Here is a 9783-nt window from a genome sequence, read left to right as displayed (position 1 = left end):
CATCTAGTTTTGTTTTATGCTGTTGAGTCATTTCTGACCCCTAGCGACTCTGTGGACACATCTCTCCCAGGAGGCCCTACCTCCATCTGTAATTATTCTGATAGTGTATCTATAGAGCCTTCCTGGTAAAAATCCAGAAGTGGTTTACCATTGCCTCCTTCCGTGTAGTAAACTTGAATCTCTGCCCTCGACTCTCTCCCATGCCGCTGCTGCCCAGCACAGGGGAGTTTTGATTTGTAGCAGATTGTCTTCCACTCGCTAGCCACTGCCCAGGCTAGGAATGGAAAGGGTATGCTTCCGCTTGACTCTCCCTCCCATAGCAGAGACTGGTAAAGTACTGGAAACTCTCCAGGTGTGATCCTGAGAGGGGATTAAGCATTGGAGTTCTTACCACAGTGTTTAGCACAGTGCCTGGCATGGAGTAACATAATACCATCATTAGGTGGCACAGAAGTGATGAATTAGCAGTTGGGAGATAAAAACTAGGAAGATTAGAAATCAGTCAGGGAAGACCTATTAGAGGAGATGTGATTTCAGAATGGCTTTGAAGATGGGGAGAGCTATGGCCTGCTGGATATAAAGGGGAAAGGCATTCTAGGCATTCGTTCACTCATTCAATCATATTTATTCAGCACTTACTGTGTGCAGAGCACTGTACTAAGCTCTTGGAAGAGTAAAATACAACAATAGAAACATTCCCTGCCCACAACCGGCTTACAGTCTAGAGGGAAAGTGGGTATGAGCAAAGGGTTGGCCGCAGTAGGGAAGAGAATGAGGCTCAGTGGTTAGCTTGAAAGGAATGAAGTGTGTGAGCTGGGCTGTAGCAGAAGAGTATGGGTAATTTAGGAGGAAGAGAGCTGATTGAATGTCTTAAAGCCAATGGTCAGGATTTTCTGCTTGATACAGAGAGTAACTACTGGAGGTGTTTGAGGAGTAGGGAAATGTGTGCATAACAAGACTTTATAAAAATCATCCAGGATGCAGAGTGACCTACATATTGGACAGGGGAGAGGCTGGAGGCAGAAAGGACCGTGAGAAGGCCAATGCATCAGTCAAGTTAAGTTATGACAAGTGTCTAGACCAGCCTAGTGGCTGGATAGAAAGGAAGGGGTGGATTCGGAAATGTTGTCGAGGTAGAACCCAATATGGGGGTTTAAAGAGAAGTGTCAAGGATAATGCCAAGGTTTGGAGCTTCAGGGAAGGGGAGGATGATGTTGGTGTCAGCTGTGGTGGAAGCATTAGGCGGAGGAGAGGATTTGATAAGGAAAGATGAGGAATTCAGTTTGGGTCAAGTTGCGCTTCAGGTCTCCGAGGGAAATTGAAGTAGAGATATCTTGGAAAGCAGGAGGGACTGCAGGATTGTAGCGAGGCTGAAAAGTTGGGGCTATTGAGGTAGATTAGGGAATCATCCCCATAGGGATGCTAGTTGTAGCCATGGGACTGGATGACTCCCACAGATAGAGAAGGAATGGCCAGAGATAAAGGAGAAGAAGGAGAGAACGGTTTCAAGGAATCCATGATTATTATTATTAACAATAATAATAATGGTATTTGTAAGCGCTTACTATGTGCCAGGCACTGTACTAAGCCCTGGAGTGGATACAAGCAAATCTAGTTGGACACAGTCCCTGTCCCTTTACAGATGAGGTAACTGAAACACAGAGAAGTGAAGGGACTTGCCCAAGGTCACACAGCAGACAAGTGACAGAGCCAAGATTAGACAGTGTTTCCAGGAGAAGGGGGTGGTCCCCAAGGTCGAAGGCAGCTGAAAGGTCGAGGAGGATTACGACATAAAGTCCATAGGATTTGACAAAAAGGAGGTCACCTTTCGCTGGCTCTGGCTGGAAGAAGAGAAAAGGGCACATCTGTGAAATATCGCTAACAATTGATATTATGGATTGACTGTCTGTGGCAAAGGAGAAAGGAGTCCAAAATGTTTCTTCTAGATTAATCCAACCAGACAGGGGAAATGAAAGGAGGAGAAGCTCAACAAAGTGATTTTCACCACCTGGTAGTCACTCTAAACCAAGTATAGTGGGGGAAGAGGCTGAAACTATTGACTAAAATGTGGTTCGGGGATTATCTAGTATTTCAATTATCCAAGCTCTCCAGCTGTCCCCCATTAGCCAGGATTATTGAAAATTGGCTGTCATTTAGGAGAGACAGAGCTTGCAAAAAACACAATCATCAGACAAGATAAGGAGGAAAAAACCAATAGGAGGAGGAGTAACAGTAATAGTAGTAGTAGTAGCAATAGTAGAATAATAACAGTAGTAGTAGCAACAGCAGTAGTAGACTGTAAGCTTGTTGTGGGCAGGGAATGTGTCTGTTTATTGTTGTATTGTACTCTCCTAAGCGCTCAGTGCAGTGCTCTGCACACAGTAAGCGCTCAATAAATACAATTGACCCTAACTAGTAATAATAATAGTCTTTATTGTGTGCCCATTGTGTGCATTTCCCTGTACTAAGTACTTAAGAACTACAAAAGTGACACACTCCCTGTATCTGGCATTCTCATTCAACCCACATATTGAATTTGTCACCAAATACTATCAGTTCTCCCTTCACAATATCGCTAAAATCAGCCCTTATCTCCATCCAAAATCAATCAATCAATCGTATTTATTGAGCACTTACTGTGTGCAGAGCACTGTACTAAGCGCTTAAATCCAAGCACTTACCTTATGCCGCCTTGACTACTGCATCATGCAGCATGGCCTAGTGGAAAGAGCACGATCCTGGGAGTCAGAGGACCTGAGTTCTAATCCCAGGCTTCACCACTTGTCTGCTGTGTGACCTTGGGTAAGTCACTTCACTTCTCTGTGCCTCAGCTACTTCATCAGCAAAATGGAGATCAAATACCTCTTTTCCCTCTTAGACTGTGAGCCCCACATGGGACCTGATCATCTTGTATAGTAATAATAATAATGATGGTATTTGTTAAGTGCTTACTATGTGCAAAGCACTGTTCTAAGCACTTGTATGTACCCCAGCGCTTAGTACAGTGCTTGGCACATAGTATGCGCTTAACAAATACCTCAATTATTATAAAGATTATCAGCCTCCTTACTGACCTCCCTGCCTCCACTCTCTCTCTCCACTCTACTACATATTTCACTCTGCTTCCCAGATCATTTTTCTAAAAAATGGTCAGTCCACATCTCTCCACTCCTCAAGAAACTCCAGTGGTTGCCCATTCACCTGCACCTCAAAAAGAAACACTTCAACCTTACCTCACCGATTTCCTTTTACGGCCCAGCCCACACACTTTGTTTCTGTAGCGCCAGATTGCTCACTGGGCCTCAATGTTATCTATCTCATCGCCAACTCCTTTCCCACGTCCTCCCTCTGACCTGGGACTCCCTCCCTCTCCATATCCGGCAGACCACTACTCTCCCCACCTTCAAACCCTTATTAAATTCACACCTCCTCCAAGAGGCCTTCCCCAACTAAGCCCAACATTCCCCACCTCCCTCTCCTTTCTGTGTCACCTATGCTCTTGGAGCTGTACCCTTTAAGTACTTGCTATTCACCTCACCCTTATCCCCACCGTACTTAAGTCCATATCCGTAATATATCTGTGTGTCTCCCCCTCTAGACTGTAAGCTGGTTGTGGGCAGGGAAGGTTTCTACCATCTCTGCTCTACTGTGCTCTCCCAAGCACCTAGTACAGTGCTCTGCACACAGTAAATGTTCAATAAATACCATTGATTGACTGGTCCACAAGGAGCTTATACTGTAATGGGTGAGGGGAATGTGAAAATATTGACAAATGGAGTAATCACGGGAAGCAATAGTCTAGATGCAAAAGAGCTCCAGATAGCTGTCTGGTAAATAAGTGAGTAAGTGATGGGGATGATTGGTGATTTGTATAACTTGGTTCCCGGGAACTAATTGGGGAAGGCGTGGTGTGGGCAGGGGACTTGTTCTACCAACTCATTACATTGTATTACAGTATATTAATTTATTATTATTATAATATATTATATTGAGTTATATTGTACTCTCCCAAGCGCTTAATACAGTACTCTAGTCTGCACACAAATAGCACTGGATAAATATGATTGATTGATTGTACCCTCCCAAGCACTTTGTACAGTGCTCTGCATGCATTTAGAACTCAATAAATACGATTGATTGCTCGGTAGGAGGAGAGATTTTAGAAGGGCTTTGAATGTGGGAGGAGCTGTGGGGTTTGTCAGATTTGGAAGGGAAGGGAAACAATGTGAGAGCGCCTTAATTTCCTGTTCTTTGCCATGAAATTGCGCCGCCTAGTGGGAAGAGCACGGGCCTGCGAGTCAGAAGACCAGGGTTCTAATCCTGCTCCTATTTGACTGCTGTGTGACCATGGGCAAGTCACTTAACTTAATAATAATAATAATGGCATTTATTAAGCGCTTACTATGTGCAAAGCACTGTTCTAAGCGCTGGGGAGGTTACAAGGTGATCAGGTTGTCCCACAGAGGGTTCACAGTCGTAATCCCCATTTTACAGATGAGGTAACTGAGGCACAGAGAAGTTAAGTGATTTGCCCAAAGTCATACAGCTGACAATTGGCGGAACTTCTCTGTGCCTCATCTGTAAAATGGGGATTAAATCCTAACCACTCCTATTTAAATTGGAAGCCCCAGGTGGGACAGGGACTGCGTCTAATCTGATCATCTGGAATCTACCCCAGCACTTAGTACAGTGGTAAGCACTTAAGTACTATTGCCATTATTATTCTTAATAATAAACGTGATACGTATGCATTTTTAGACTGTGAGCCCACTGTTGGGTAGGGACTGTCTCTATATGTTGTCAATTTGTACTTCCCAAGCACTTAGTACAGTGCTCTGCACATAGTAAGCACTCAATAAATACGATTGATGATGATTGATATGGCCATATTTCTCCCTTGAAGTCAGAGACCCTCTCTTCACCTTGCTGAGGTTCTGGGACTCAGTTTTGCATGCAGTCACTTAATCAATATTTGATGACTGCCCGCCTGATCTCTGCTGTCACTGCATTGATGGTGTCTCTCTCATGGAACATAATTGTGGCCCAAACTGCTCCTTTATTGGTTAGATGGCAGTTGAATGAAACATCCAGAAGCAGCATGGCCTAGTGGAGAGAGCATGGGCCTGGGAGTCAGAAGGACCTGGGTTCCAATCCTGGCTCTGCCACTGATCTGCTGTGTGACCTTGGACAAGTCACTTCACTTCTCTGTGCCTCAGTTTCCTCATCTGTAAAATGGGGGGTTAAGGTTGTGAGCCCTGTGAGGGACATGGACTGTGTCCAACCTGATTAGCTGTATTTACCGCAGCACTTAGTACAGTGCCTGGGATATAATAAGAGCTTAACAAATACAATACAACTACAACAGCAACAACAAAAACAACATTGAATTTTTACCTCTTTTGTAATGTCCTTGGCCTGGAGTGGTCTAAGAAGGATAGCTAGGTGTATTGTTGTTATCATTTAATGTTGAGAAGCAGCATGGCTCAGTAGAAAGAGCACGTGCTTGGGAGTCAGAGGTCATGATTTCAAATCCCATCTCTGCCACTTGTCAGCTGTGTGACCTTGGGTAAGCCACTTTACTTCTCTGGGCCTCAGTTCCCTCATCTGTAAAATGGGGATGAAGACTGTGAGCCCCATGTGGGACAACCTGATCACCTTGTATTCCCCCCCCCCCCTCCCGTGCTTAGAACAGTGCTTGGCACATAGTAAGTGCTTAACAAATACCATCATTATAATTTAAAGTGAATAGGTTTGTTTTTGTTTTATTTTTGAGGACAAAATAGCTTACAAAATCAATTATACTATTGTAAAGGCCAAACTACTGTGTGTATTCACTGTAATCAGGTCCTAAATAACATCTTTATCATTTCAAGCATTTCATTTCTAATGGTCTGATACCATAATTAGCACCTTAGTTGAATGTAAATGATATATAACTTTGTGACTTGTCATTAAGACAGAGTCAGTTTACTTACCACTACTAAATTAACTCAAAAACTGTCTTAATGTTTGCCTTAAATCTTTTTTTTTCGGCAGGGGAGGACGTCATAGAGAGGGCTTCCACTAATTTGGCAAGGACTAATTCAGCAAGGATCAGTTGCTCTTTGACAAGAAGAAAAACACTCTGTATTCAGAATTGACAACAGAAGTGGTTTACTAGTGCCCAAGTACTAAAAATAAAATACAAACTTGCTATACACATTCGTGGCACTAAGGGAATTTTTGTGGTAAGGTGCATTCAAACGGGCCACAGCCCGTTGTTGGGTAGGTACCGTCTCTATACGTTGCTGATTTGTACTTCCCTAGCGCTTAGAACAGTGTTCTGCACACAGTAAGCACTCAATAAATATGATTGAATGAATACTAGAAACTAGTATAAGATTTTCCTCTAGTTGAGGTTGATGTAACAGCTCCTGAGCACTTCCCACAGCTCAGTTCAGAAGATGCACCCTGCAGAAAGGGCCATTATCATCATCAGTGGCATTTATTGAATGCTTACTATGTGCAGAGCACTTCACTAAGCGCTTGGGAAAGTGAAATTCGACAGAGTTGGTAGACACGTTCACTGTCTGCGATGAGTTTACAGTCTAGAGGGCTAACGAATCTCGGCATGACCCTCCACTTAGAGAACCTCTGGCCACAACACTTCACCACTGAAGTTGGTGAAAAGGCACAATCCAGGGGAGATGTGAAGCTGATACAGCACAAAGATGCTTTGTTTGAGAAGGGCAGAAATTTCCAGCAACTATCTGGGGAAAAAAAATGCAGGCTAGGAGGGAATGTAATCAAATAACAAAACAAACCCAAGCAAAAAGAGAATCATTATAGACCAGTACAAGGACACTTTGTTTTGAAGTGCACACAATGAATTTTAAAATCTTTGTTCAGAAGGGAAATCAAGTATTATGGACGAGTGACACATTTGAGAGATGGGTGGGTTCTGAAAAAAACCACATTATCAATTACTTTTTCCATGTTTGGCTTCAGTCCAGTAATTTTTATTTGAACAAGCCACATGCTAGTGTGGTTTTGATTGCAGGAAGTGACTTTATCTTGCCTCCCCCTTTCTGATAGGAACTCAGATAGGAAAGGCAAGATCTGAGTTGTTACCGACAGAGTGAGGATTTGTTTGTAAACTCGCCAACAGCGTTTTGCTTTCCCTGTCCTTTCATGCAAGCCAGACCTGCTTCGGCCAAAGATTTTTAACCACTCTGGGATTCTGTTGCTTTCTCTCTCCCGCTTCCCTCACTGCTCTCCCCCCGTGCGCGCTTTGCTCTCAAATTTTGATTTCCCTTTTTTGAATGACATGACATCTGGTTGGGTTAACAGAAAGGTAATTGCGCGCAATATAATCTGTATTTACTTTAGAATACTTTCTCCGTGAAACTTTCTGAGAACAAGTATCATAATGAAATGTGCCACCTAAGTTGTGTCCAGAGATCTTCTCAAACTCTGCAGTTCTTTGTTGAGGTTTTCTGGATTTCTATTTAATAATAATAACAATAGGGATGGCATTTATTAAGCGCTTACTATGTGCAATGCACTGTTCTAAGTGCTGGGGAGGTTACAGGGTGATCAGGTTGTCCCCATGTGGGGCTCACAGTCTTTATCCCCATTTTACAGATGAGGTAACTGAGGCCCAGAGAAGTTAAGTGACTTGCCCAAAGTCACACAGCTGACAAGTGGCACAGCCGGGATTTGAACCCATGACCTCTGACTCCAAAGCCCGTGCTCTTTCCACTGAGCCACACTGTAGTTATTCTGTTCAAGTCAAAGCTGAACTACTGGTTAAGCATCTGACTAAGTGTATGAAATATTGCTTCTTAATCACTACCTGGAAACTTGCCTCTGTAATCAGGGAAAAAGCTCGTTAGGTTTTCACCACTGCAGAAGTAATCTGCCAGGTACTTAACAGAAAGAGCAAAGGCAGGGAAGAAGTATCAAGATTTAAGATGCTAGGGATTTGTCCAGAAATCTCCAGGTCCAAGTATATCGCCTCTAGACTGTAAACTCATTGTGGGCAGGGAATGTGTCTGTTTATTGTTGTATTGTACTCTCCCCAGTGCTTGGTACAGTGCTCTGCACACCAAGTGCTGGATAAATACGATCGAATGAATGATCTATCAGTGGTATTTATTGAGCACTTACCATGTGCAGAACACTGTACTAAGTGCTTGGGAAAGTACTATCTACAGTCTACCTAGACTGCGAGCTCCATGTGGGACAGGGACTGTAGCCAACCTGATGGTCCAATGCTCAGAACAGTGACACAAGAGTAAATGCTTAATAAATGCCTACATATATATGCCTTCAATATATATCTATATATGTAAATATATAGATGCATATATACCTATATATGTGATCCCTGTCCATATGTAATACTTAGTGCTGTGATTCTTGCTGCAAGACTCCTAATTCCTTTAACGCTAAATAATGATTGTGGTGCTTAGAATAAAAATGGGGATTTCAAGAATGGGTTTCCTGATTGTTCATCAGAACATCAAAACAACTTGAATGAATTAGAATGGCATCCTGCTCAGGGGAGAAAGTAGAAATTCTTCCACCATTTCTTCAATTTGTCTGCCTCCTATCAAAACCCAGTCAAAGAAAGGGCACAAAATATTTTAATATTCAAAACTGACTTTCTGAGAATAGACTACGGACAACAAAGATTCGCAATTTACCTCAGCTCCACTTCTAAATGCATTCTTCTTCTCTACTCAAAGCATTTGCTCCCCTGCAGAATAGAGATATTAGTCAATCTCAGATATAACAGGGATTGAGAAGCAGGGTCCCTGCTCGATTGGCAATTGGACAATTTCTAGCATCCAATATATCCTTATAAAATGACCCCCCAAACACCCAGATTGTGTGATCTGCCCGTATTTCAATGGCCAACTTTACGGCTAATGTTTTCAGATGATGCTTTATTCTTTTAGGTGTGACTTCTCTTCAAATGTGACCTTAATAGTCTGTACATTTTTATTTATTCATTCAGTGTTTCACCAGTGATAACAAGTTTAATTAAAGAAATGTGGATTCTACTTTAATTATGAATTCTCAACCCAATATAAATAATTCAAATATGACTGTGATTAAAATGCATCCAAATTTATTCTCATATCGGATGTGTGTGTGTATGCACGTGTGCATGCCTGTTTCTTGGTTTATGTATGTTTGACAACCATCAATATTTTGCGGTGGAAATGTTCTAAAAAGAGCATCTCTGAGAGAGATTTTTTTTGCCACTGCCATTATTGTTGCTTTAGCTTTTAAATTGAATTGTCCCCCTGAGCGGGCCAAGGTGGTTTTACAAAATTTGAGGAATTTTCACACCATCCATGGGAAGGCAGTAATAACATCCCACACATTCTCCTTTCTCTTCCCTCTCTATGTGGAAATAACTGAGGCACCTTACATAACATGTGTCCTCCTAGAATTTAAAGGGAAATTATAGTCCTGGGTAATACTGTAATCTCATAAACACCAATACTAGTATTTATCAAGGTTTTTATAACATCGTAGACATTTTTTCCCTGATATTATATTTGTGCACAATGTGCCTCTGAGCTCAAGAGATTAGCTTTTGTGCTCTCTTGCAAAGAAGCACTTTCTTTTTAACCTTCCTGATAGACTTTAATCATTGCCCAGTGTAGCTGGAGAACTTGGAATGGGAAATCATTTGGCAAATGAAACAAGGTCACATCAGAACTCTGCCCAGTTCTCAGATATATAAATACTTCAGTGAAAATGGGTGGAATATTGATTTTGTGCTGCAGG

General features: G+C 42.3%; 1 non-coding gene across 1 annotated transcript; it reads right to left on the bottom strand.

The window, feature by feature from the left end:
* Positions 1-232: 232 nt before the first annotated feature.
* Positions 233-370, bottom strand: LOC119948282. Its single transcript, XR_005456689.1, has one exon. It is a non-coding gene; the product is annotated as a small nucleolar RNA SNORA7 (small nucleolar RNA).
* Positions 371-9783: the final 9413 nt, after the last annotated feature.

Source organism: Tachyglossus aculeatus, chromosome X4 (genome assembly GCF_015852505.1).
Source record: "Tachyglossus aculeatus isolate mTacAcu1 chromosome X4, mTacAcu1.pri, whole genome shotgun sequence".
NCBI classification, from domain to species: domain Eukaryota; kingdom Metazoa; phylum Chordata; class Mammalia; order Monotremata; family Tachyglossidae; genus Tachyglossus; species Tachyglossus aculeatus.
This window is presented reverse-complemented; position numbering and strand designations above follow the sequence as displayed.